General features: G+C 53.9%; 2 long non-coding RNA genes across 2 annotated transcripts; both read left to right on the top strand.

Moving 5' to 3' along the window:
• Positions 1-6,998: 6,998 nt before the first annotated feature.
• Positions 6,999-9,120, top strand: LOC123371956. The gene is made up of 3 exons (XR_006580020.1): positions 6,999-7,208; positions 8,374-8,504; positions 8,844-9,120. It is a non-coding gene; the product is annotated as an uncharacterized LOC123371956 (long non-coding RNA).
• A 4,507-nt stretch (positions 9,121-13,627) lies between these two features.
• On the top strand, positions 13,628-26,508 carry LOC123371951. The gene is made up of 6 exons (XR_006580016.1): positions 13,628-13,739; positions 14,051-14,236; positions 14,771-14,896; positions 16,449-16,639; positions 25,209-25,340; positions 25,656-26,508. It is a non-coding gene; the product is annotated as an uncharacterized LOC123371951 (long non-coding RNA).
• The last annotated feature ends 78 nt before the right edge of the window (positions 26,509-26,586 follow it).

Below are 26,586 nucleotides of genomic sequence, written 5' to 3'. Positions count from 1 at the left end.
TGTATTGAACCCGGCCCTTGCTGCTCTCAATTCAGCCTGGCAGAAGGGTTACAACTACATCCAGGCTGGAGGGTCCTAGGGGAGCTTATGGGGTTTGGGGTGGCACAGATACCTACATCCCAGGCTGGAGGGGTCCCTGGGGGGCTTAGGGGGTTTGTGGGGGGCTCAGATACCTGCATCCTGGCTGTAGGGGTCCCGGGTGTGCTTATGGAGTTCGGGGGTGCACAGGTACCTCTGTCCAGGCTGTAGGGGTCCCAGAGCGGGGGCTTAGGGTTTCGGGAGGGGGCACAGATTCCTATCTCCAGGCATTAGACGTCCTTGGGGGGCTTAGAGGATTCGTGGGGGGCACAGATACCTACATCCAAGCTGTAGGGTTTCCTCTGGGGTTTAGAGTGTTGGTGGGGAGCACATATTCCTACATCCAGGCTGCAGGGGTCCCTTGGGGGCTTAGGTGATTTGTGCGGGGCACCAATACCTACATCCAGTCTGTAGGGGCCCCTTGAGGGCTTAGAATCTTTTTTGGGGGCACAGATAGCAACTTCTAGGGTTTAGGCAACCCTGGGGGACTTTGAGAGTTCGTGGAGGGCAGGGGCGGCTCTAGGAATTTGGTTGCCCCAAGCAGTCATGCCTGCAGGAGGTGCACCGGAGCCGTGGGACCAGAGAACCTCCCACATGACTGCATAGGGTCTGCTGGTCCCCCGGCTCTAGTGGGCCTCCCACAGCTGGTGTGGCGGCTCCGGTGGAGTATCCACAGGCATGACTGTGGAAGGTCCGCCGGGCCCGCCTGCCGCCCTCCAGGGAAAATGCCGCCCCACGCGTGCGCTTGGCGCGCTGGGGTCTGGAGCCGGCCCTGGTAGGGGGCAGAAATGCCTATGTCCAGGCTGTAGGGGTCCCAGGGGGCTTCGGGGGTTTGTGGGGGCACAGATACATGAGTCCAGGCTGGAGGGCTCTTGGGAGCCTTAGGGCATTTGTGGGGGGCACAGATACCTACGTCAAGGCTCTGGGGTGGGGCTTAGGGGCTCGTGGGGGGCATATATACCTACATACAAACTGTAGGGATCCCTTGGGGGGAGTCCTAGGGGGTCCGTTAGGAGCACAAATTCCTACGTCTAGGTTCTAGGGGTCGCAGGGGTTCTTAGGGGGCACACATACCTACGTCCAGGCTGTAGGGGAAGCTGGGGGTATTACGGGGGTAGTGCAGGCACAGATACCTACGTACAGAGAAGAGGGGTCCCAGGGGGCTTACGGGGTTTGTGTGGGGGCACAGATACCTACGTACAGTGGTGAGCCGGGGCCGGTTCGCTGGAACAGGTTGCTAAATTTGAAGCGGGTTTAGAACCTGTTGTTAGGGTTACCATACAGCGAGCAGCTGGGGGTGCTGCTGGGAGACAGGACCCCTGGCTCTGTGCAGCTAGAGCCTCCTTTTCCCGAGCGCTCCCTTCCCCCGGTTTGCCTGGCAGCCCCCCGAGCCTCGTCACCCCCGACTTCCTGCCCTCCGAGTCTCCTCTTACCTTGGGCTCTGGCTGGCTGATTGAATCAGACTGCAGCTCTCAGCCTGCCGGAGCTGATTCAATCAGCCTGCGGAGCCCAAGGTAAAACGAGACTGGGAGGGGAGACTGTGGGGGTGACGGGGCTCGGGGGGGGGAGAGGAATTGGGGTGACGAGGTTCGGGGGGCTGCGGGTCAAACCGGGGGAAGGTAGCGCTGGGGCAAAGGACGCTGGGCTCTGCAGCTGTCTCCCAGCAGCAGCCGCCGCCCCCGCTGCAGGGGAATCACACTGCAGCTGGCAGCCTGCGGAGCCCCAGGTGAGACGGGGAGGGGGGAATCAGAGAGTGACGGGCTGGGGAGGGGGAAGGAATTCGGGGGTGACGTGGCTCGTGGGGGGAGGAATTGAGGGGTGACGAGGCGGGGTGGGGGAGAGGGATGGGATCCCAGGGGGAGGGGGGAGTAATTAATAGCAGCTGTTCCCCTAGCAAAACCCTCCCCGCTACGTTCCCTTCCCAGCGTTGCCCCCTTGGCTCCAGTCTGTGGCTCGGGGTTTAAAGCCGATAGGGTCGATCCGGGTCCAGCTCTCTCGGGCACTGGTGGATTCTGCATCTGTTCTGCCGACGGCCCCAGTCTCCAGCTGTTCAACCCTTCACCCGGGGCGGGGGAGGGTTAATAGCGGGGGGGGTCCCAGCCCGAGCCCCCAGCCCCCGCTGCGGGGAGGGACGCAGTGTCTTGTGGGAGTGGCACTGCGCCCCGGCCTACAACTCCCATCAGCCCCCGCGGACCCAGCGGGCGGCGCTTTGGGCGCGACGTGCTGCGCTCGCAGGGCGGGGCCTGGAACGGAAGTGACGTCAGCGGGCTGGGGGACGCTAGTGCAATGGGCGGGAGGCGCCGGGACATGGCCCCCCCCCAGCGACCCCGCCCCCCCCGCGGGGTGTTTGAGACCGGCCCCCCTAAGTGCTTCCACAGCCCCCCCGGCACCACCGCCTCCCCCCCGGCACCTCCAGCCACAGCCTCCCCCGGCGCCTCTTTCCTCCCCCCACGGGCTCCCACAGCCCCCTCCGCCCGGCACCCCCAGCGCGCCTCTCCTCCCCCCCTGCCCAGCCTCAGCCCCCTCCCCACCTCCCCCCCGGCACCTCCAGCCACAGCCTCCCCCGGCGCATCTTTCCTCCCCCCACGGGCTCCCACAGCCCCCCCGCCTCCCCCCAGCGCCTTTCCTCCCCCCCAGCACCCCTCACCCAGCCACAGCCCCCCCGGCGCCTCTTTCCTCCCCCCCACGGGCTCCCACAGCGCCTCTTTCCTCCCCCCCGGCACCCCCATCGCGCCTCTCCTCGCGTAGCCACAGCCCCCTCCCCACCCCCTCCCCCTCTCCCCCGGCACCCCCATAACCCTCCAGCCACAGCCCCCCCATCTCCACCGCTTCCCTCACCCAGCCACAGCCCCCCCGGCTTATCTCCCCCCCCCACGGGCTCCCACAGCCCCCTCCCCACGCCCCAGCACGACTCTCCTCCCCCTCGCCTAGCCACAGCCTCCCCCAGCTTCCCTCACCCAGCCACAGCCCCCCACCCTCCTAGTGCACCTTTCCTCCCCCCCCCGCTCCCACAGCCCCTGCGACCTTCCCCAACCCCCCATGTCCCCCTCCCCGTGCCCCCACACTGCTGTGAGCTTCCCCAGCTCCTCATGGGCCACCCCCTTCCCCACACACCTTCAGTGTGCCACAAGCTTCTCTCCCCCGACGGGACCCCACAGTGCCCCCCGGCACCCCCAAGCGCATCTTTCCTCCCCCCTCCGCCCAGCCACAGCCCTCCCCATCTCCACCGCTTCCCTCACCCAGCCACAGCCCCCCCAGCGTGTCTTTCCTCCCCCCCCCCGGCATCCCCACATCCCCCCCGGCACCCCCAGCACGCCTTTCCTCCCCCCCTTCCCTCACCCAGCCACAGCCCCCCTCCATCCCCACAGCCCCTCTTCCATCCCCACAGCTTCCCTCACCCAGCCACAGCCCCCCACCCTCCTAGCGCACCTTTCCTCCTCTCCCAGGCTCCTACAGCCCCCCGCCCAGCTACAGCCCCTGCAACCTTCCCCAACCCCCCATGTCCCCCCCCCCCGTGCCCCCACACTGCTGTGAGCTTCCCCAGCTCCTCATGGGCCACCCCCTTCCCCACACACCTTCAGTGTGCCACAAGCTTCCCTCCCCCGATGGGCCCCCACGGTGCCCCCCAGCACCCCCATCACCACCAGCGCGCCTTTCCTCCCCCCCCGGCTCCTACAGCCCCCCGCCCAGCCACAGCCCCTGCAACCTTCCCCAACCCCCCATGCCCCCGGACTGCTGTGAGCTTCCCCAGCTCCTCATGGGCCACCACCTTCCCCACACATCTGCAGTGTGCCGCAAGCTTCCCTCCCCCCATGGTACCCCCAGCACACTGAATTTCCCAAGCCCCCTTGGTGCCCCAAGCCCCCCTGCATCCCTAGTGCGCCGCGACCTTCCCCACCCACAACCTCCCCAGCTCCCCGTGACATTCTCTAACCCTCCTCAGCCCCCCACAAACTTCCTCTTCCCTCCCGCACCCCCCAGCCCGCCCCAACCTTCCCCAACCTGCTTCCCTGGTCCCCAACCCACCCACCCCGCCCCCTATGCCTGCAGCCTTCTCTAATCTGAACGCCCGTTCCTCTAGCCGAAACCAGCCCGCGCCCGTCTATCCCCCCATCCGTTGGGCCCCTCAGTTCTTTCTTCTCCCTCCAACACCTCCTAGGCCACCCCAACCTGCACCCCATCCCTACTTTCCCCCGTACATGCCTTCTCCCATAGCCCCCTTCCGCCCCCCTTCCTCCCTCCCCAACACCCCCCAGCCTGCAACAACTTTCCCTAAGCTACACGCCTGTATCCCCCAGTTCATTCCTCCATTCAAGGGACTCCTCAGACCCCATCTCTCTCCAACATCCTTCCAGCTCACCACAACCTGCGCCTCCATCCATGCCTCCACCTGTAGGGACTGCTCAGCGCCCCTTCCTCCCCAACAGCCCCCCCAGTTCATTCCCCCATCCATTGGGCCCCTCAGTCCCCTTTTTTCCTCCCTCCCACCGCAACCTGCACCCCACTCTGTCCCTAGATCTGTGGGACGCCCAGTGCCCTTTTCTCCTTTGTCCAACATTCCCCAACCTGCATCCCCATTCCTCCCTCCACCCATGGGGCCCCTCAGCCCTTCTCTCTCCTTCCTGCCCAACACTCACCCTTCATAGCACACGGGCAGGCGAGCTAGGGGACGAAACCCGTGGGGAGCAGGGGATTGTAGAGTGGAGCGGTGACTGATAGTGTGGGCTCAGTCTCTGTTCCTCGACTGGGGCGGCTGGAGATGGGATGGGAGAGGGAGGCAGGGATGAGGGTGTTAATAGAGCTCTGTGTAGTGATAGTTCCTGCTTGTCTTTATTAGTTTGCAGAGGAATTGTCCAGGAGCTGGAGCCGGAGGAGAAACTGGAAGAAGTGAACCTGAGCAGCCTGGATATCCTTGTAAGCAGAGATGAAGAGTCCTCAGCTTTCTGCCTTCTCCATGACTGGCTGTGAGTGAACAATTATGGCCTCTATCCCTCATCCGTACCACTCAAGTTTTCTTCAGAGGCCGTGAGCCTCCTTGTTGGCCATGGGGCTCTGTGGGATTACGACCAAGGGAAGGGACAACAGTCTCCTCTGCTCAGTGACTGTCTTGGATGCAGGTGCAACAGGCTGCTTAACATATGAACGTAAGAATGGCCAGACTGGGTCAGATCAAAGGTCCATCTAGCCTAGTATGCTGTCTACCGACAGTGGCTAATGTCAGGTGCCCCAGAAGGAATGAACAGAACAGGGAATTACCAAGTGATCCATCCACTGTCACCCATTTCCAGCTCCTGGCAAACAGAGGCCAGGGACACGATCCCTGCTCATCGTGACTCATAGCCGTTGATGGACTCATCCTCCATGAATTGACAGTAACTCTCCACTTAACATCCTCTCGCTTAACAGTGTTTCAATCTTAGGTCCCTGGTCAATTACAGAACATGCTGTATTTAAAGTTGTGCAATGCTTCGCTATAACGGCGTTTGGCTGCCTCCTTTGTCCACAGTCGGCAGCCCCCCATCAGCTCTCCTATGCCCCCACCCCCCCAGCACTTCCCGGCCGCCAGCAGACCCCGCGGATCAGTGCCTTCCCCCACGGCCTCCTGCCTGTGGCAATCAGCTGGCTTGTGGCGTCCGGGGACGGGGAGTGAAGACTCGTTGTGCAGGCTCCCCCTCCCGCCCCTGCTTCCAAATGCCGCAAGCCAGCTGATGGCTGCGGGCAGGAGCGAGGACGCGGTGTATGAAGTAAAGGGGAAGGAGGGGGAAGAAGAGGCAGGTTAAGGGTGGGGGCTTGGGGGAAGAGGCGGCCAAGGGTTGAGGCCCCCGACCCTGGTGCTAGCAGAGAGGGGAAGCTGCCGCTGCTCCTGTGCAACGTGCTTCTGCTAGCCTACAGCACCTTCAGCCTCCTTGCCTGCCTCATTGTCGCCAGTGCCAGTGGGCTGTGCCCGTGTGGGATAAGGTGTGGGCACCCCCCAACTATAGTACTGTCCTGTATGGCAAAAAATAATTCCCTGTAGCGTAACCCCCCATTTACATTCATTCTTATGGGGAAATTGGACTTGCTTAACATCGTTTCACTTAAAGTCGCATTTTTCAAGAACATAATGAGAACGTTAAGTGAGGAGTTACTGTACCTAGTTCTTACTTGAACCCCATTATAGTCTTGGCTTTCACAGCATTCTCTGGCCAGGAGCTCCAAAGGCTGAGTGTGCGTTGCGTGCTTTTTAATTGTATCTATAAAGGTGTAATGGGAGATGGGAGAAGAAGAACCTACACAACACTGCGGATTCTGATGATAAGTTCTGTTTTTCCCTCTTGTGTTGTGCTTAGTACCACGGAGAAAGAAGTGAAGGGTAAGAGCCCACCCCAACTGTGAGATGGAAGGCGCCCAAGAGCCGTGAGACAGTGAGCGTTGTTGATTCCAGGCTATGCAGATGCCATGAAGCTGGGAGTGGAGCAGACGTCACCATCAGCGAGATAAGTGTCTGGTTTCGTGAGGACTCTTGTAACGGTCCACCTGCCTCCAGGCCAGGACTTGTCGTTAGCTGGGGCTGAGTTTGTAGGAAAAGGTTCCTGAATAGCTGTAGTTACGAGGGAGACAAGCTGGGGATGACTCCAGCTGGTGAGTTTCTTGACTTCCTCCCACGTTTTTCTCTCTCTCTCTCTCTCTCTCTCTCTCCTCTAATGTGTTGGCCAACACACTCTCTGTCTGTCTCTGTCCTTGCCTCTCCTTGTCCTGTCTCCTTTCGTAGGACATGGATAGGTGTGGTAGCTGTGCATCCCCACAGGCTAGGTCTTGGGAGCGATGAACAAGTAGGAGGGGACCAAAATCACACAGGGTGGTGGGCGCTAGAGTGCAGCGATGACTGTGGGTGTTGACGGAGTCTCTGCTCTAGTGGGGCTGATGTGGATGACGTGGGACAGGGAGGTAGGGATGAGGGCAAGATTTCATGCACCAGCTGAATTTTGTGTAGTGATGGCTTTTTCTTGGGTTACGTCCTGCGTTTGCAGAGGAATCATCCAGGAGCAGCAGCCGGAGGAGAAATTGGCGGAAGTGGACCTGAGCCACCTGGAAATCCTTCTAAGCAGACATGAACAGTCTTCAGCTTTCTGACTCCCACGTAACTGCCTGTGAGTAAGAGGTCAGGGCTTGTAATTCCTCTTCTGTACTCACTGCAATTTTCTTCACACTCTGTTTGCTTCCTCATTGTCTATGGGGCTCTGTGTGATTAAGGCTTGAAGGGACCAGAGTCTCTGGATCTCTCCTGGCATCTGCAGTCTGGGACTGTGGTGCGCCCACTGTGCACCCCTGACTCTCGCCCCCCTTTGCCTCTGCTTGCTGGAAGCAACAAGCTACAGAAAGCAATAAGTTACAAGCCAAATCATGCTTATCCCCACAGGTGTGGTGTGTGTGACCAGAGTGTGCTGTGCGGAGTGACTGTTTAAGGTGTCATTTCAAGGGTTGCTTTCTACTTGTAGTTCTAAAGGTCTGATGGGATGAGGGTTCAGGGCAGAGCCTCACTGTGTGGGAGAGGCAAAAAGTAGAGCCTCCCCAACATTGCCCACTGAGAAGGTAACTTACTTGTTTTTCCCCTGGTGCTGGGTTTAGTACCAAGGGAAAAGAAGTCATGTGTCACTGTCTACTGCCTTCATGTCATGGAAAGCGAGCGAGAGCGATGGGACCTCAAGAACTACTGATGCCAAGGAAAAGCTGTCCTACTGGGAGTGGAACAGTCACCACTCTCAATGGGATAAGTGTCTGTTTTGGTGATTGCTCTGCTCCCGGCCCACCTTGCTCCTGGTAGGGACGCTCCATTTGCTGGGGCTGTGTTTGTAAGAAAGTGTTTTTGACTAGCTGTGTTTATAAGGGAGACAAGGTCCCCATTTTCAGGGGCTGCTCAGTTCTATGGCCAGTAGCAGTGTGTCCTCTGCATCAGAAGGTGAGATCCAGGGGGATGACTCCAGGTGACGAGTTGCTTCCCTTCCTCCCATGTTTCCCTCCTGTCTGTCTCTTCTGTAGTATTTTGGCCAACACTCTCTTTCTCTCTCTCTGTCTCTGTCCTTGCCTCTCCTTATCCCTTCTCCCTTCATAGCACACGGGCAGGCGTGCTAGGTGTGCATCCCCACAGGCCAGGTCTTGGGAGCTATGAACAAGTAGAAGAGGATGAAAATCGTGCTGGACAGTGGGTGCGAAAGTGGAGCGGTGACTCAGTGTTTACTCGGTCTGTATTCACTGAGTGGATTTTACATACCAATAGAGCTGTATGTAGTGATGTCTCATGCTTGGCTTTTGCAGCTGCGCTTCTAGAGGAATCATGGAGGAGCAGCAGCCGAAGGAGAAGGTGGCAGACGTGGACCTGAGCACTTGGACATTGTTCTAAGCAGAGATTAACAGTCCTCAGCTTTCTGCCTTGCACATAACTGGCTGTGCGTAAGCGATGCTATATTCAAAGCACTGAACTCCTCACTTAAAGTCGCCCCGATTAACGTTGTAACGTTGTTACATTGCTGATCAATTAGGGAACATGCTCGTTTAACATTGCGCAATGCTCCCTGTAGTGAGTCGGTGTGGCTCCCCTCCTGCCCAGCAGAGGGAGTGCCCTCGCAGACACCTAAGTGGGCGGAGCCACCACCACCTGTCCCCGCCCCCCGGAAGTCAAGGGGCGGGACAGGAAGTAGAAAAGCCGGCCGCCAGAGCTCAGTCAGAGCCCGGCCGCCGCAGGGAGCAGACGTGCTGTCGGGAGCTCCTGACTGGGAACTCTCCAGGGCCCGAGGCAGCTGTCCTGATTGGCCAGAGCTTCCTCGCGCCCGCTACAAAGAGGAACCACCGGAGCTTCCCTGGGCCCGGTACTGGGAGGAGCCGCCAGAACTCCCCCGCGCCCACTACGAAGAGGAGCTGTCGGAGCCTCCCTGTCCCTGCTGTTACCCGGAGGAGCCACCCGAGCACGCCTGGCCGGACTTCCCCGAGGAGCTGCCGGACCTGCCACCAAGCCCTGGCCTTGAGGAGCCTATGCTGATTGACTGGCCTGGACCCGGTGCCCTGGACGAGGTAAGCCCTGAGGGGGAAAGTGGAAGTAGCCCGGGGCTGGCCAACCCTTGTCAGGCTGCAGACGCAGAGGTCCCGATGTCAGTGTGTTGCGTTCAGGACCCCACTGACCAGCAGCGGTGACAGCTGCTGCTAGGGCCCCGGGCTAGGACACAGTGGAGTGGGTGGGCCTGTGTCCCCCCTGCCACCCCACTCACGGGTGGCAGTTTTCCCCCTCACCCAATGCTCCGGTCTAGGGACCTGGGCCTATATGACTACCGTTTGTTTGCTGCTGAGCCCCTTGTGCTGGTTGCTGCTGAGCCCCTGCAACCGAGGGCCTGAGCTTCCTAACCCTGTTTACTGTTGTTCAGCCGGTTCCACAGAAGACGTGGAGTGAGTCGGCGTGGCTCCCCTCCTGCCCTCAGGAGGGTCGAGCCCCGGCGCGATAGATTACACTCCCTTATTATGTTGCTTGGCAGCTGCCTGGTTCATCCAGTCCTTCCAGGAAGAGCAGCCCGTTTCAGCTAGCTGGTGGGGGCTTGGAACCAGGGTGGACGGGCAGCTCCCCATCAGCTCCCCGCCCCCCTAAGTTCCCTGTGCTCCGTTAGCTGGGGTTGGGTTTGTAAGAAAAGGTTCCCGACTAGTAGTTACGAGGGAGACAAGGTCTCCATTTTCAGGGGCTGCTCAGTTCTCTGGCCAGGAGCAGTGTGTCCTCTGCAGCAGAAGGTTAGATCCAGGAGAATGGCTGCAGGTGGAGAGTTGCTTGCCTTCCTCCTGTGTTTCTCTGTTCTCTAGTACGTTGGCCAACACACACCCTCTGTATGCTTGCCTTTCTTTATGCTGACTCTCTTCTTAGGACATGGGCAGGTGTGCTAGGTGTGCATCCCCACAGGTTAGGTCTTGAAAGCCCTGGAGGAGTAGGAGGGGACGAAAACCATGTTGGGCAGTAGGTGTTAAAGTGGAGCGGTGACTGTTGGTGTTAACTCGGTCTCTGTTCGTCGAGTGGGGCCGATGTAGATGGGATGGAAGAGGGAGGCAGGGATGAGGCCAAGATTTCAAGCACCAATAGGGCTGTGTGTAGTTATGGCTCATGCTTGGCTTTTGCAGCTGCGCTTGCAGAGGAATTGTCCAGGAGCCCCAGCCCAGGGAGAAACTGGCAGAAGTGGATCTGAGCAGCCTGGACATCCTTCTAAGGAGACATGAACAGTCCTCAGCATTCTGCCTTCTGAACAACTGCCTGTGAGTAAGCGGTCAGTGCTTTCAATTCTTTATCTGTTCTCGCTGTAGTTTTCTTCACAGGCCATGTGCTTCCTTGTTGGGTACCGGGCACAGTGGTATTAAGGCTGGGGAAGGGACAGGAGTCTCCTGAGCAAAGTGACCATTTTGGGTGCAGTTACAATGGGTCCCTTCTAGTTGCAGGTGTAAAGTAGTAACGGGAGATGGTTTGAGGGCGGAGCTGTGGGATACAGGAGATGTGAAATGAAGAGACTATGCGACATTGCAGACCGAGATGCTCTTTTTTTTTTTGCTTTTTCTCCCCTCTGCTGGGTTTAGTACCAAGGAAAAAGAAGTCACACGTCAGAGTCTACTGCCTCATGCGATGGCAAGTGAGTGAGAGCAGCGAGCCTGTGAGCATTGTTCATGCCAGGCAAGAGCCGTACATCTGGGAGCTGAGGAGATGCTACTGTCACTGAGATAAGTGTCTGTTTTGCTGAGGGTTCTGCTCACGGCCGATCTGACTCCAGGTAGAGACACCCTGTTAGCTGGGGCTGGGTTTGTAAGAAAAGGTTCCTGACTAGCTGTGGATACGAGGGAGACAAGGTCCCCGTTTTCAGGGGCTGCTCATTTTTCCATCCACAAGCAGTGTGTCCTCCGCAAGAGAAGGTTGGATCCAGGGGGATGCCTCGAGCTGGCGAGTTCCTTCCCCTCCTCCTGTGTTTCTCTCCCTCCCTCCCTCTCTCTTTTATGTACTGTGTTGGCCAAAACACACTCTCTTTCCCTCTGTCTGTGTCCTTGCCTCTCCCTGTGCTTTCTCCCTTTATAGGACACGGGTAGGTGTGGATCCCCATAGACTGGGTCTCGGGAGCCAGGAAGAAGTAGGAGGGGATGAAAATTATGTGGGGTCATGGGTGCGAGAGTGGAGGCAGGTATTGTAAAATATCTAGCACGGTAGCATGTTGGATAGTGATGGCTCTTCCATGGGTGGTTTGCTGTTCTTGCAGAGGCCTGGTCAAGGCCAATGGAGCCGCCCCAGACAGAGGAGAAGCATCTGGAGGAACCAGACCTGCACAATCTAGATGTTTTTCACTTGGCAGTGGAGCTAAGGAGTGCTCTCGTGATATTCGAGGAGCAGGTGTGTGTTTTTGTGAAATCTCTCTCTATCCAGTATCTGCTGTGATAGACCCAGGCCAGTTGGGAACAGCAGAGTAGTAGAAGGGAGATAAACCTGCCACTGGATAAGTAGTTTTCTGTTCCCTGAGTGACCAGAGCAGGGGCTGCTCCAGGCTAATGAGAACACCTGACTCCAATTAACCTGCTAAGAGTCAGGTGAGGCTGTTAAGCATGTGACTCTAATTAAGCAGTCGGTGTTTGGAATCCCTCATCTGTACTGGCTTCAGTTTTGTTCAGAGGCTGTGAATTTCCTCGTTGAACACGGTGCTCTGTGGGTTTAGTACCAAGGGAAAAGAAGTGGAGGGTCAGAGTCTGCCCCCCTCATGCGATGGAAAGCAAGTAAGAGCGGGGAGACAGTGAACATTACTGATGCCAGGCAAGAGCCGTCCAGCTTGGAGCCGAGTAGCTGTCACTGTCAGTGAGATAAGTGTCTTGTTAGGTGAGGGCTCTGCTCACTTCCCGCTTGGCTTCAGGTACGGATGCCCAGTTAGCTACGGCTCGGTGTGTAACAAAATGAGCTGTGGATATGTGGGAGACAAGGTCCCCATTTTCAGCATCAGCTCATTTCTCCGTTCACAAGCGGTGTGTCCTCTGCAGAAAAGCTTGGATCCAGGAGCATGATTCCAGGTGAGGAGTTGCTTGCCTTCCTCCCGTGTTAATCTCTCTCTCTCTTTTCTCTGTGTTGGCCAACACACTTTCTCTAAATCTGTCCTTGCCTCATTTTGCGTTGTCTTGCTTCATGGCACATGGGCAGGTGTGCTAGGTGTGCTCCCCACAGGCTTGGGTCTCGGGAGTAATGAAGAAATAGGAGGGGACAAAAATTATGTGGGGTAGAAGGGATGAGAGTGGATTGGAGACTGTCGGTTTTGAGTCGATCTGTGTTCATCAGGTGGGGCTGATAAAATGGAATGGCAGAGGGAGCGAGAGATGAGGGCAAGATTTCACACACCTTCACAACTGTGTAATGCTGGATCATGCATGGCTTTTGCAGCTGCGCTGGTACAGGAATTGTCCAGGAACCCTACCCGGAGGAGAGACTCTCAGAAGTGAACCTGATCAGCCTGAACATTCTTCTAAGCAGACATGAACAGTCCTCTGCTTTCTGCCTCCTGCATAAATGGCTATGAGTAAGCACTGTACTTTTATTCACAGGCTGTGTGCTTCCTCATTGGGTACAAGGCTCTGTGGGATTAAGGCTAGGGAGTGGCCAGAGTCTCCTAGAAAGTGACTATTTTGGGTGCCGTTACAATGGGTATCTTTGACTTGCAGTTGTAAAGCAGTAATGGGAGATGGGTTGAGGGTGAAGCCCTGGGATACGGCAGATGGGAAATGAAGAGGCTATGCGACATTGCAGATGGAGATGCTATTTTTTTTTGTTTTTCCCTCCTCTGCTGGATTTGATACCAAAGAAAAAGAAGTCATTTGCCAGTCTACTGCCCTCATGTGATGGAAAGCGAGTGAGAGCGATGAGACCGTGAGCATGGTTGATGCCACGCAAAAGCCGTCCATCTGGCACCAGAAGAGCCGTCGCTGTCAGTGAGATAAGTGTCTGTTTTGGTGAGGGCTCTGCTCATGGCCCACGTTGATGCTGGTAGGGATGCCCCGATAGCTAGGGCTGGGTTTGTAAGAAAAGGTTCCTGACTAGCTGTGGTTGTAAAAGAGACAAGGTTCCCAATTTCAGGGGCTGATGATTCCTCTGGTCAGGAGCAGTGTGACCTACGCAGCAGAAGGTAGCATCTAGAGGATGACTCCAGGTGTCGAGTTACTTGCCTTCCTCCCATGTTTCTCTGTCTTCTCTATTGTGTTGGCCAACACTCTCGCTCTTTCATTCTCCCTTCCTTTCCTTTCCTGGTGCCGTCTCCCTACGTAGGACGCAGGAAAAGGGTGCTAGGTGTGCATCCGCACAGTCTACGTCTTTGGGACCCATGAAAAATTAGGAGGGTATGAAAATCATGCATATTAGTGGGTGCCACAGTGGAGCAGTGCCTGTGGGTGTTGACTTGGTCTTTAATCATCGCCTGGGGCTGATGTAGACCAAATGAGAGAGGGAGGCAGAGATTAGGGCAAGATTTCACATACCTTCAGAGCTTCGTGTAATGCTGACTCACCCTTGGCTTTTGCAACTGCACTGGCAGAGGAATCCTCCAGGAGCGCTGTCTGGAGGAGAGACTCTCAAAAGTGGACCTGAACATCCTTCTAAGAAGACATGACCAGTCCTCAGCTTTCTGCCTCCTGCATAACTGGCTGTGAGTAAGCGGTCGGTGCCAGTGGAATACCTCATCTATACTCGGTGTAGTATTCTTCACAGGCCGTGTGTCTCCTTGTTGGGTGCGGGGCTCTGTGGTATTAAGGCTGGGGAGGGGCCGGAGTCTGGTACGCAGAGTGACTGTTGGATGCTGTTGCAAGGGCTGCTTTTTGGTTGTAATGCTAAAGGTGTAATGGGAAGAGTGTTGAGGGCGGAGCTCCCCCGTGTGGGAGAGGGGAAAAGAAGAGCCAATGTGACATTTGCCTACTGAGATGGTAACTTGTTTGGTTTTTCTCCTTGTGCGGGGTTTAGTACCAAGGGAAAAGAAGTCACGTATCAGTCTACTGTCCTCATGCGAAGGAAAGCGAGACCGACGAGACCGCGATCATTGTCGAAATCAGGCATTAGCTGTACATCTGGGAGCGGAGCAGTCACCGCTGTCAGTGAGATAAATGTCTGGTTTGGTGAGGGATCTGCTCATGGCCCACCTGGCTCCAGGTAGGGATGCCCCATTAGCTGGGGCTGGGTTTGTAAGAAAAGATTCCTGACTAGCTGCTGTTATGAGGGAGACAAGGTCCCCATTTTCAGGGGCTGGTTATTGGTCTATTGACAAGCAGTGTGTCCTCTGCAGCAGAAGGTTGGATCCAGGGGGATGAATCCAGCTGGTGAGTTTCTTGCCTTGCTCTTTCTCTCTCTGTCTCTTCTCTAGTGTGTTGGCCAACACTTTTTCTCTCTCTGTCTATGTCCTTGCATCTCCTTGTGCTGTCTCCCCTCATAGCACACGGGCAGGTGTGTTACATGTGCATCCCCACAGGCTAGGTCTCGGGAGCTATGAACAAGTAAGAGGGGATGAAAATCATGCAGAGTAGTGGGCACTAGAGTGGAGTGTAGACTGTCGATGTTGACTTGGTTACTGTTCATCAAGTGGGGCTGATGTAGATGGGATGGGAGAGGGAGGCGGGCATGAGGGCAAGATTAAATGCACTAATAGAGCTCTGTGTAGTGATGATGGTACTTACTTGACTTTATTAGTTTGCAGAGGAATCATCCAGGAGCCCTCGCCGGACGAGAATATGCAGAAGTGGACCTCAGCAGCCTGGACATCCTTCTAAGGAGACATGAATATTCCTCATCATTCTGCCTTTTGCATAACTGCCTGTGAGTAAGAGATGAGCACTTTCAATTCCTCACCTCTGCTCGCTGTAGTTTTCTTCACAGGCCGTGTGCTTCCTCGTTTGTTATGAGACTCTGGGATTAAGGCTGGGGAAGGGACAAGAATCTCCTGAACAAAGTGACTATTTTGGGACAAAGTGTACTTAGATTTCCAGAAAGCCTTTGATAAGGTCCTTCACCAAAGGCTCTTATGAAAATAAAGTTATCACTGGAAAAGAGTGAAGATCCTTTCGTGGATTGAGAACTGCTTAAAAGACAGGGAACAAAGGGTAGGAATTAATGGTAAATTTTCAGAATGGAGAGGGGTAACTAGTTGTGTTCCCCAAGGGTCAATGCTAGGACAAATCCTATTCAATTTATTCATAAATAATCTGGAGAAAGGTGAGGTGGCAAAGATTGCAGATGATACTAAATTGCTCAAGATAGTTAAATCCAATGAACACTGTGAAGAACTTCAAAAAGTTCCAATAAACGAAGTGATTGGGCAACAAAATGGCAAATGAAATTTCATGTGGATAAATGTGAAGTAATGCACATTGGAAAAAACAACCCCAACTATACATACAATATGATGGGGGCTAATTTAGCTACAACTAATCAGGAAAGAGATCTTAGGGTCATCGTGGATAGTTTTCCGAAGATGTCCACGCAGTGTGCAGCGGCAGTCAAAAAAGCAAACAGGATGTTTGGAATCATTAAAAGAGGAATAGAGAATAAGGCAGAGAATATCTTACTGTCCTTGTATAAATCCATGGTACTCCCACATCTTGAATACTGGGTACAGATGTGGTCTCCTCATCTCAAAAAAGATATACTGGCATTAGAAAAGGTTCAGAGAAGGGCAACTAAAATGATTAGGGGTTCAGAATGGATCCCATATGAGGAGAGATTAAAGAGGCTAGGACTTTGCAGCTTGGAAAAGAGGAGATTAAGGGGGCATATGATAGAGGTATATAAAATCACGAGAGGTGTGGAAAAAGTGAATAAGGAAAAATAAGTTTACTTCCTATAATATAAGAACTAGGGGCCACCAAATGAAATTAATGGGCAGCAGGTTTAAAATAAATAAAAGGAAGTTCTTCTTCACGCAGTGCACAGTCAACCTGTGGAACTCGTGAAGGCCAGGACTATAACAGGGTTTAAAAGAGAACTGGATAAATTCGTAGAGGTTAGGTCCATTAATGGCTATTAGCCAGGATGGGTAAGGAATGATGTCCCTAGCCTCTGTTTTTCAGAGGGTGGAGATGGATGGCAGGAGAGAGATCACTTGATCATTACCCGTTGGGTTAATTCCCTCTGGGGCACCTGGCAATGGCCAGGATACTGGGCTGGATGGATCTTTTGGTCTGAGCCAGTTTGGCCATTCTTATGTTTTTATGGGTGCCTTTACAATGGGTGCCTTCCAGTTGCAATTGTAAAGTAGTAAAGGGAGATGGGTTGAGGGCTGGGATACGGGAGACGTGAAATGAAGAGACTACGTGACATTGCAGTTGGAGATGCTAATTTTTTTTGGTTTCCCTCCCTCTGCTGAGATTAGTACCAAGGAAAAAGAAGTCACGGTCAGAGTCTACTGTCCTCATGCGATGGAAAGTGAGCGAGAGTGACGAGACCACGAGCATTGTCAAAATCAAGCATTAGGCATGCATCTGGGAGCGGAGCAGCTACTGCTGTCAGTGAGATAAGTGTCTGTTCTGGTGAGAGCTCTGCTCACGGCCCACCTGGCTCCAGGTAGGGACGTCTTGTTAGTTGGGCCTGGGTTTGTAACAAAATGTTCATGACTAGCTGTGGTTATGAGGGAGACTGGGTCCCCATTTTCAGGGTCTGCTCATTTCTCTGCTGACAAGCGATGTGTCCTCTGCAGAAAAGATAGGTTCCAGATGGCGAGTTGCTTGCCTTCCTCCCGTGTTTCTCTCTCTCTCTCTTCTCTAGTGTTGGCCAACACACTCTGTCAGTCTGTCCTTGCCTCTTTTTCTGCTGTTTCACTTCATTGCACACAGGCAGGTGAGTTAGCTGTGTATCCCCAGAGGCCAGGTCTCGGGAAGCATGGCGAAGTAGGAGAGGACGAAAATAATGCAGGGAAGTGGGTGTGAGAGTGGAGGCAGGTACTGGAAGGTCTTGTGCACCTGTAGTGTTTTTGGCAGTGATGGCTTTTCCATAGGTGGTTTGCTGTTCTTGCAGAGGGCAGCGGAGCATCTGCAGGAAGCGGACCTGCACAATCTAGCTGTTTCGCTTTGCAGTGCAGCCGAGGAGCGCTCTTGTAATGTTGGAGGAGCAGGTGCGTGTTTTTGTGAAATGATATTTCTCTATCCAGTATCTGCAGAATGAGGTGCCTCGTGGAGAGCAGAGAGATGCTTCTCCTATCCATGGGATGGGTCCTGGGGAAGGTCCAGCTCTGCCTGTGGCTGGCAGTGGTCTGGGATTGTCCCTTTCCTGGAGGGCTGTAGCTCCTTAGGAGTGGTGAGTATTTTAGGCCCTGGGTAAGCTGAAGAAGAATAAAGGAGGGAGCAGCAGCCAGTGACGTGTGTCTCCGTTTTTCTTCCATGCTCAAGTGGTGACCTAGCTTACAAGTGTTCTCTCTCTCTCTCTCTCTCTCTCTCTCTTTCTCTCTCTTTTCAGTCGTACTGAGATTGGTCAGATGAGAGATCGGCCAACCTGTTGCAGAGACCAAGGAAGGAACAGCAACCCGGAGCCCATCCCTAGGGATGGAAGCCGGACAATGATCTGCAGAGTAAGAGCAAATGGAAACTTGCTGAAGTTCAGTATTGAGGGAGGGCTGCAAAAACTCTTGTCAGTGGAAAGAATTTGTGAGTATGGGGAGGGCCCCTGAGGAAAGACCTCAGCATCTCACGGGGGCACGATAAGCTCGGGGGAATCCTTTGTGCCCTCTCAAGGAATTGTCAGGTGCTATGGAGTCTTCCCAAAGTGCGATAACTCTTCGTGGAGAGCCAGGAAGGTGACTACAGGTGCTGAGTTTGCCTCCTTCCTGTACGTGTATCTCGGCTCTCATATGTTGGCCAACATGTGCGCGCTCTCTTTCTGTCTCTATATTTGTCTCCTTGCATAGAACATGGGCAATGGTGGATGTTCACAGTCTAGGGCTGGAGAGCCTGCATCCCACTGGGGCATTGGGAGGGGGAAGAGAAGCATGATGGGTACTAGATCCTCCATTGGTAGTGGTGGGGGTGAGTGTAGGAGTTGACTCTGACTCTGTTCATCAAGTGGGGCTGATGTACGATGGGTGGGAGAGGGAGGGCGGCATCTCACACACCAATAGAACTTTGGGCAGTGACGGCCCCTGTGACGGGTTGGATCACAGACACCCCCCTGGGAGCTGCCAACTGATGTGCCAAGTTACCTCTGCCCCTGCTTTCCCTGCTAGCTCAGGACTCTAGCACCCTCTCTTGCTGAGCCAGATACTCCCATCTGCTCCAACATAGACCCAGGGTCTGAATTACTTGCCCCAAAGCTGCAGGTTTACCTGAAAACAGCTCACAGAAGTGTGCTTGTCTTTAGCTCTCAGATGCCCAACTTTAGCACTCAGATGTACAAACACAAATAAATCCGTTTTACCCTGCATAAAGCTTATACGGAGTAAACTCATAAATTGTTCATCCTCTATAACACTGATAGAGAGAGATGCACAGCTGTTTGCCCCCCCTCCAGATTAACTCTGGGTTAATTAATAAGTAAAAAGTGATTTTATCAATACGGAAAGTAGGATTTAAGTGGTTCCAAATAGTAACAGACAGAACAAAGTGAGTCACCAAGCGAATTAAAAAGCGCAAATCTATGTCTAATCAAACTGAACACAAATAATCTCACCCTCAGAGATGCTTCAGTAAGGTTTTTTCCTCAGACTGGACCCCATCCAGGCTTGGGCACAATTCTTTCCCTGGTACAGCTCTTGTTCCAGCTCAGGTGGTAGCTAGGGGATTCTTCATGACTCCATGGAGCTATGAAGGTGTAATGGGAGGTGGGAGAACAACCACCTACACAACACTGCAGATTCCGATGATAACTTTTGTTTTTCCCTTTTCTGTTGTGCTTAGTACCACGGAGAAAGAAGTGAAGGGTGTAAGAGCCCACCCCCGTTGTGAGATGGAAAGCACCAAGAGCCGTGAGACCACAAGCGTTGTCGATGCCAGCCTATGGCGATGCCGTCAGGCTGGAAGTGGAGCAGCCGTCACCATCAGTGAGATAAGTGTCTGGTTTGGGGAGGACTCCGGTAACGGCCCACCTGCCTCCAGGCTGAGACTTGTCATTAGCTGGGGCTCGGTTTGTAGGAAAAGATTCCTGACCTGCTGTGGTTACGAGGGAGACAAGGTCCCCATTTTCAGGGGCAGGTCTTTTCTCTGTCCACAAACAGTGTGTCCTACGCCGCAGAAGGTTGGATCGAGGAGGATGACTCCAGCTGTTGAGTTTCTTGACTCCATCCCACATTTTTCTCTCTCTCTCCCCTAATGTGTTGGCCAACACACTCTGTCTGTCTGTCCGTCTCTCTCTCTCTCTCTGTCCTTGCCTCTCCTTGTGCTGTCTCCCTTCGTAGGACACGGGCAGGTGTGTTAGGTGTGCATCCCCACAGGCTAGGTCTTGTGAGCTATGAACAAGTAGGGGACCAAAATGATGCAGGGCAATGGGCGCTAGAGTGGAGCGGTGACTGTGGATGTTGACTCAGTCTCTGCTCTAGTGGGGCTGATGGGGATGGGATGGGAGAGGGAGGCAGGGATGAGGGCAAGATTAAATGCACCAGTAGTGCTGTGTGTAGTGATGGTACTTGCTTGGCTTTATTAGTTTCCAGAGGAATCATCCAGGAGCCCTCGCCGGACGAGAATATGCAGAAGTGGATGTGAGCAGCCTGGGCATCCTTCTAAGGAGACATGAATAGTCCTCCGCTTCCTGCCTCCCGCTTAACTGGCTGTGAGTAAGAGGTCAGTGCTTTGAAATCCTCATCTGTACTCACTGTAGTATTCTTCACAGCACGTGTGCTTCCTCATTGGGTATGGGGCTCCGTGGTATTGAGGCTGGGGAGGGGCCAGAGTCTGCTGTGCAGAGTGACTATGTCGGGTGCCGTTGCAAGAGGTGCTTTTGGTTGCAATGCTAAAGATATAACGGGAAGAGGGTTGAGGGCAGAGCCGTGCCATGCGGGAGAGTTGAAAGGAAGAGCCTAGAAGACATTATGAACTAAGGTGGTAACTGATCTGTTTTCTCCCCTTGTGCTGGGTTTAGTACCAAGGGAAAATAAGTCACGTGCCAGAATCTACTGCCCTCATGCGATGGAAAGCGAAGGAGAGCAATGACACTGCGAGTATTGTCGATGCCACGCAAAAGCTGTCCAACTGGGAGCGGAACAGCTGCAACTCTCAATGCGATAAGTGTCTGTTTTGGTGATTGCTCTGCTCACGGCCCTCCCTGCTCCTGGTAGGGACGCCACATTAGCTGGGGCTGGGTTTGTAAGAAAATGTTCTTGACTAGCTGTAGTTACGAAGGGCACAAGGTCCCCATTTTCAGAGGCTGCTCAGTTCTCTGGCCAGGAGCGGTGAGTTCTCTGCAGCAGAAGGTTGGATCCAGGAGAATGGCTGGTTGCAGGTGGTGAGTTGCTTGCCTTCCTCCTGTGTTTTTCTCTTTCTCTTCTAATGTGTTGGCGAACACTCTCTCCCTGTGTGTGTGTGTGTGTGTGTGTGTGTGTCTCTCTCTCTCTCTCCTCTCTCTCCTCTCTCTCTCTGTCCTTGCCTCTCCTTGTGCCGTTTCCCTTCATAGGACATGGGCAGTGGTGCTAGCTGTGCATCCCCGCAGGCTAGGTCTCAGGAACCATGAAGAAGTAGGAGGGGATGAAAATCATGCTGGACAGTGGGTGCAAGAGTGGAGCGGTGACTGTCAGTGTGTACTCGGTCTGTATTCATTGAGTGGATTTCACGCAGCAATAGAGCTGTATGTAGTGATGTCTCATGCTTGGCTTTTGCAGCTGCGCTTCTAGAGGAAGCATGGAGGAGCAGCAGCCGAAGGAGAAGGTGGCAGACGTGGACCTGAGCAGCTTGGGCATTCTTCTAAGCAGAGATTAACAGTCCTCAGCTTTCTGCCTTGCACATAACTGGCTGTGAGTAAGCGATACTGTATTCAAAGCACTGAACTCCTCACTTAAAGTTGCCCCGGTTAACGTTGTTACGTTGCTGATCAGTTAGGGAACATGCTTGTGTAACATTGCGCAATGCTCCCTTATAACGTTGCCTGGCAGCTGCCTGGTTTATCCAGTCCTTGCAGGAAGAGCAGCCGGTTTCAGCTAGCTGGTGGGGGCTTGGAACCAGGGTGGACCGGCAGCCCCCCATCAGCTCCCCGCCCCCCCTAAGTTCCCTGTGCGGCAGCCACCCAGCAGGCTATCAATTGCCAGCAGTTCAGCTGTCCCTTCCCCTCCACTGCCATGTGCTGCTCCTGCCCTCTGCCTTGGAGCTGCTCCCCGGAGCCTCCTGCTTGCTGTGCAGGGGAGAGGGGAAAGGGGGGCTAATGTCAGGGTGTCCCCCTCCCCCTACTCCTGCCCCCCACTTACCCCTTCTCCATCTAGAGCAGGGTGGGGACAGGACAGGGCTCAGGGTGGAGAGAGCCTGCTGCCCGCAGCTGCTGTCTCAACTTCCTGACCTACTGAAAAAGGCAATGTCCTTAAAGTGGTGTCAGCGCACTTGAAGGGGCAATGTGCATCTCTCGCTCTTCCCCCCCCACACACACACACAGGGTGTGTCTCTGTCTCTCTCTGCCATGCTGTCTGCCCTCCCTCCCTACATTCGTGCTGCCTTGTAGAGTGTGAGGTTACATTAACAACAATGCGTTAACCCTTGAGGGCTCACCTGAGTGCTAGTTCATCATTTAGCAGTAAGGCATTCCCTGGAAAATATCCCACCCTCTGACTGCACCACCTCAACCAAGCTTCACAATCATCATTACTGGTTACAGTATTAAATTGTTTGTTTAAAACTTACATTTTTAATTTCTCCTCTTTACTTGCTCTAGTATTGTTCACAGGCCGTGTGCTTCCTCGTTGGGTACAGGACTCTGTGGTATTAAGGCTGGGGAGTGGCCAGAGTCTGCTGTTCAGAGTGACTGTCGGATGCTGTTGCAAGGGCTGAAATGCTAAAGGTGTCATGGGAAGAGGGTGGAGCGCTGCCATGTGGGAGAGGTGAAAAGAAGAGCTAATGCGATGTTGCCCGCTTAAATGGTAAGTTATTTTTTCCCCTTGCGCTGGCTTTAGTACCAAGGGAAAAGAAATCAGGCATCAGAATCTACTTCCTTCATACGTTGGAAAGTGATCGGACCGCGAGAGCTATTGATGCTATGGAAAAGCCGTCCAACTGGGAGTGGGAACAGCTGCTACTCTCAATGATAAGTGTCTGTTTTGGTGATTGCTCTGCTCATGGCCCCCTTGCTTCTGGTAGCAATGCTCCGTTAGCTGGGGCTGGGTTTGTAAGAAAAGGTTCCCGACTAGTGGTTATGAGGGAGACAAGGTCCCCATTTCCAGGGGCTGCTCAGTTCTCTGGCCAGGAGCAGTGTGTCCTCTGCAGCAGAAGGTTAGATCCAGGAGAATGGCTGGTTGCAGGTGGAGAGTTGCTTGCCTTCCTCCTGTGTTTCTCTCTCTCTGTTCTCTAGTATGTTGGCCAACACACACCCTGTCTATATCCTTACCTTTCCTTATGCTGTCTCCCTTCTTAGGACACAGGCAGGCCTGTGAGGTGTGCATCCCCACAGGTTAGGTCTTGGAAGCCCTGGAGTAGTAGGAAGGGATGAAAACCATGTCGGGCAGTAGGTGCTAAAGTGGAGTGGTGACTGTTGGTGTTAACTCGGTCTCTGTTCGTCGAGTGGGGCCGATGCAGATGGGATGGAAGAAGGAGGCAGGGATGAGGCCAAGATTTCAAGCACCAATGGAACTGTGTGTAGTTATGGCTCATGCTTGGCTTTTGCAGCTGTGCTTGCAGAGGAATTGTCCAGGAGCCCCAGCCCAGGGAGAAACTGGCAGAAGTGGATCTGAGCAGCCCCTGGACATCCTTCTAAGGAGACATGAACAGTCCTCAGCTTTCTGCCTTCTGAACAACTGCCTGTGAGTAAGCGGTCAGTGCTTTCAATTCCTTATCTGTACTCGCTGTAGTTTTCTTCACAGGCCATGTGCTTCCTCGTTGGGTACCGGGCACAGTGGTATTAAGGCTGGGGAAGGGACAGGAGTCTCCTGAGCAAAGTGACCATTTTGGGTGCAGTTACAATGGGTCCCTTCTAGTTGCAGGTGTAAAGTAGTAACGGGAGATGGTTTGAGGGCGGAGCTGTGGGATACAGGAGATGTGAAATGAAGAGACTGTGCAACATTGCAGACCGAGATGCTGGTTTTTTTTCTTTTTCTCCCCTCTGCTGGATTTAGTACCAAGGAAAAAGAAGTCACACGTCAGAGTCTACTGCCCTCATGCGATGGCAAGTGAGTGAGAGCAGCGAGCCTGTGAGCATTGTTCAGGCCAGGCAAGAGCCGTACATCTGGGAGCCGAGGAGATGCTACTGTCAGTGAGATAAGTGTCTGTTTTGCTGAGGGTTCTGCTCACGGCCTATCTGACTCCAGGTAGAGACACCCTGTTAGCTGGGGCTGGGTTTGTAAGAAAAGGTTCCTGACTAGCTGTGGATACGAGGGAGACAAGGTCCCCGTTTTCAGGGGCTGCTCATTTTTCCATCCACAAGCAGTGTGTCCTCCGCAAGAGAAGGTTGGATCCAGGGGGATGCCTCGAGCTGGCGAGTTCCTTCCCCTCCTCCTGCGTTTCTCTTTCTCTCTCTTTTCTGTACTGTGTTGGCCAACACACACTCTCTTTCTCTCTGTCTGTGCCCTTGCCTCTCCCTGTGCTTTCTCCCTTTATAGGACACGGGTAGGTGTGGATCCCCACAGGCTAGGTCTCGGGAGCCAGGAAGAAGTAGGAGGGGATGAAAATTATGTGGGGTTCTGGGTGCGAGAGTGGAGACAGATATTGTAAAATATCTAGCACGGTAGCTTGTTGGACAGTGATGGCTCTTCCATAGGTGGTTTGCTGTTCTTGCAGAGGCCCGCTCAAGGCCAATGGAACCGCCCCAGACAGAGGAGAAGCATCTGGAGGAACCAGACCTGCACAATCTAGATGTTTTTCACTTGGCAGTGGAGCTAAGGAGTGCTCTCGTGATATTCGAGGAGCAGGTGTGTGTTTTTGTGAAATCTCTCTCTATCCAGTATCTGCTGTGATAGACCCAGGCCAGGGAACAGCAGAGTAGTAGAAGGGAGATAAACCTGCCTCTGGATAAGTAGTTTTCTGTTCCCTGAGTGACCAGAGCAGGGGCTGCTCCAGGCTAATGAGAACACCTGACTCCAATTAACCTGCTAAGAGTCAGGTGAGGCTGTTAAGCATGTGACTCTAATTAAGCAGTCAGTGTTTGGAATCCCTCATCTGTAGTCGCTTCAGTTTGTGCTAAAGCTGTAATTGGAGGAGGGTTGAGGATGGAGCCCTGGGGTGCAGTAGATGCGAGAAGAAGAAACTGTGCGTGTTGCTGACTTAGATGGTAACTGATTTGTTTTCCCCCCTTGTGCTGGGTTTAGTACCAAGGGAAAAGAAGTGGAGGGTCAGAGTCCGCTCCCCTCGTGCGATGGAAAGCAAGTAAGAGCGGAGAGACAGCGAACATTACTGATGCTAGGCAAGAGCCGTCCAGCTTGGAGCCGAGCAGCCGTCACCGTCAGTGAGATAAGTGTCTTGTTAGGTGAGGGCTCTGCTCACTTCCCACTTGGCTTCAGGTACGGATGCCCAGTTAGCTACGGCTGGGTGTGTAACAAAATGTTCCTGACGAGCTGTGGATATGTGGGAGACAAGGTCCCCATTTTCAGCATCAGCTCATTTCTCTGTTCACAAGCGGTGTGTCCTCTGCAGAAAAGCTTGGATCCAGGAGCATGATTCCAGGTGGCGAGTTGCTTGCCTTCCTCCCGTGTTAATCTCTCTCTCTCTTCTCTAGTGTTGGCCAACACACTCTCTCTCTGTCCTTGCCTCTCATTCTGCTGTCTCTCTTCATGGCACACAGGCAGGTGAGCTAGCTGTGCGTCCCCAGAGGCCAGGTTTCGGTAAGCCTGGCGAAGTAGGAGGGGATGAAAATAATGCAGGGCAGTGGGTGTGAAAGTGGAGCGGTGATTGTCGCTATTAACTCGGTCTCTGTTCATCAAGTGGGGCCGATGCAGACGGAATGGAAGAGGGAGGCAGGAATGAGGGCAAGATTTCAAGCATCAACAGAGCTTTGTGTAGTGATTGCTCATGCTTGGTATTTGCAGCTGCTCTTGCAGAGGAATTGTCCAGGAGCCCTAGCTGGAGGAGGAAGAGGCAGAAGTGGACCTGAGCAGCTTGGACGTCCTTTTAAGCAGACACGAACAGTCCTCAGCTTTCTGTCTCCTGCATAACTGGCTGTGAGTACGTGGTCTGTACTTTGAATTCCTTCTCTGTACTTGCTGTCATAAGGCCATGTGCTTCCTCGTTGGGTACGTGACTATTTTAAGTGTAGGTGCAACAGGCTCATTTTTCGCTGTAGTGCTAAAGGTGTGATGGAAAGAGTTGAGGGCGGAGCAACAGGCTGCTTTCTAGTGGTGGTCCTGAAGGTGTAACGGAAGAAGGGTTATGGGTGGAGGTCTGGGGTGCGGTAAATGGGAGAAGAACTTATGTGATGTTGCCAACTGAGATGCTAACTCGTTTGTTTCTCCTCCACCCCCTTGTGCTGGGTTCAGGACCAAGAGAAAAGAAGTGGAGGGTCAGCGTCGGCTCACCTCACATTACGGAAAGCGAGTGAGAGCGACGAGATTGCAAGCATTTTGGATGCCAGGCAAGAGCCGTCCAGCTGGGAGTGGAGCAGCCGCCACTGTCAATGAGATAAGTATCTGTTTTGGTGATTGCTCTGCTCGCTGCCCACCTGAATCCAGATACAAATGCCCCATTAACTGGGACTGGGTTTGTAACAAAATATTCCTGACTAGGTGTGGTTCTGAAGGAGACAAGGTCCCCATTTTCAGGGGCTGCTCATTTCTTTGTTCACAAGAGCTGTGTCCTCTGCAGAAAAAGTTGGATCCAGGAGGTTGATTCCAGGTGGCGAGTTGCTTGCCTTCCTCCTGTGTTTTTTTTTCTCTCTCCCTTCTCCAGTACGTTGGCCAACACACACCCTTTCTCTTTCTGTCCTTGCTTTTCCTTGTGCTGTCTCCGTTCGTACGACACGAGCACGTGTGCTCGGTGTGCACCCCCACAGGGTAGGTCTCGGGAGCCATGATGAAGTAGGAGGGGACGAAAATTGTGCAAGGTAGCGGGCGCGGGAGTGGAGGGGTGACTGTCAGTGTTAACTTGGTCTCTGTTCATCAAGTGGGGCAGATGTAGATGGGCTGGAAGAGGGAGGCAGGGATGAGGGCAAGATTTCAAGCATCAATAGAGATGTGTGTAGTGATGGCTCATGCTTGGCTTTTGCAGATCCATTTCCAGAGGAATTTCCCAGGAGCCGTAGCCGGAGGAGAGGTTGGCAGATGTGGACATGAGGAAACTGAACATCCTTCTGAGCAGACACGAACAGTCCTTGGCTTTCTGCTTCCCACAGAACTGGCTGTGAGTTAGCTGTCGGTGCTTTGAATTCCTCATCTGTTCTTGCTGTACTTTTCTTCACATGCCATGTGCTTC

The sequence above is a fragment of the Mauremys mutica genome, chromosome 5 (assembly GCF_020497125.1).
Source record: "Mauremys mutica isolate MM-2020 ecotype Southern chromosome 5, ASM2049712v1, whole genome shotgun sequence".
NCBI lineage: Eukaryota > Metazoa > Chordata > Testudines > Geoemydidae > Mauremys > Mauremys mutica.
This window is presented reverse-complemented; position numbering and strand designations above follow the sequence as displayed.